The sequence below is a fragment of the Moschus berezovskii genome, chromosome 1, assembly GCF_049115385.1.
Source record: "Moschus berezovskii isolate FMDL1 chromosome 1, NW_MosBer_1.0, whole genome shotgun sequence".
Taxonomy (NCBI): domain Eukaryota; kingdom Metazoa; phylum Chordata; class Mammalia; order Artiodactyla; family Moschidae; genus Moschus; species Moschus berezovskii.
In genome coordinates, this window is record NC_142460.1 from 67,286,151 (window position 1) to 67,287,844 (window position 1,694).

Consider the following 1,694-nt stretch of genomic DNA (forward strand, 5'->3'; position numbering starts at 1 on the left):
CATCACCTCCACTAGCTTTGTTAGTAGTGATGCTTTCTAAGGCCCACTGGACTTCACATTCCGAGATGTCTGGCTCTAGGTCAGTGATCACGTTATCGTGACTATCTTGGTCGTGAAGATCTTTTTTGTATAGTTCTTCTGTGTATTCCTGCCACCTCTTCTTAATATCTTCTGCTTCTGTTAGGTCTATACCATTCCTGTCCTTTATCGCACATGGACATCACCAGATGGTCAACACCGAAATCAGATTGATTATATTCTTTGCAGCCAAAGATGGAGAAGCTCTATACAGTTAGCAAAAACAAGATCAGGAGCTGACTGTGGCTCAGATCATGAACTCCTTATTGCCAAATTCAGACTTAAATTGAAGAAAGTAGGGAAAACCACTAGACCATTCAGGTATGACCTAAATCAAATCCCTTATGATTATACAGTGGAAGTGAGAAATAGATTTAAGGGACTAGATCTGATAGATAGAGTGCCTGATGAACTCTGGACGGAGGTTCGTGACATTGTAAAGGAGACAGGGACCAAGACCATCCCCATGGAAAAGAAATGCAAAAGAGCGAAATGGCTGTCTGAGGAGGCCTTACAAATAGCTGTGAAAAGAAGAGAGGCGAAAAGCAAAGGAGAAAAGGAAAGATATAAGCATCTGAATGCAGAGTTCCAAAGAATAGCAAGGAGAGATAAGAAAGCCTTCCTCAGTGATCAATGCAAAGAAATAGAGGAAAACAACAGAATAGGAAAAACAAGAGATCTCTTCAAGAAAATTAGAGATTCCAACGGAACATTTCATGCAAAGATGGGCTCGATAAAGGACATGAATGGTATGGACCTAACAGAAGCAGAAGATATTGCAGGGGTGTACATTGGTTAATAGTAAATGGCGTTGGCAGAGAACTGCTTATGCTTTTCTCTGCCTCAGCACCTCTAGGGCATTTGTTATGCTGATCTTTGATAATGACTCTTATAAAAGGTTGAGATTATACCAGGCTCCACTTGGAAATGATTTCTGAAATGCCTGTTCCCCTGACTCCTTCATGGGTCTGAGAGTCCTGCTCCTCACTAAGATGCACAAAATCACAGGGATGATTGCTTTGTCGGGGCCAAGTGACTTGACTGACTAGCAATCACATCACAGATGACTGACAACAAAAAGATTTTTTTTTTTTTTTGCAAAGTACAAGGAAAGGAGACAGAATCAAAAATTCTTATAACAGAAAAGAGACCTATTAAGATTACCAAATCCACTCCTAACAGAGTAGAAATTTTTTACTCCTCTGAATGTTTGTCGTGTTTTATATCCTCTTTATATGAGCAATGGCTATTTTACCACTTTGGGTGAAAGATTTTTCGATAGGTTAATTGTTTCACTTACTACCATTGACATTATTCTGATTTTTAGCCAAAATATCCGTATAATAAAAAACTTGGTAATATTCCTGATGCCCATTATGGAAGAATCATTGTTTGAATGAATATGGAAATAATGTTTTCATATTAGGTGCATACATCCGTAATCTTAAAATCTATAGTCAATGAGAATACATTGTTTATATTTAGAACTTTCTTCTTTCCAAAGTAGACTAGTCACTAATCCAGGATCAAATTGGGAGAAAAAGAATTAGTGTGCTTCCAATCACTGACGTGATGAACAGATATGAAAGTAATGGAGAAAGAGAAGAATAGTTTAG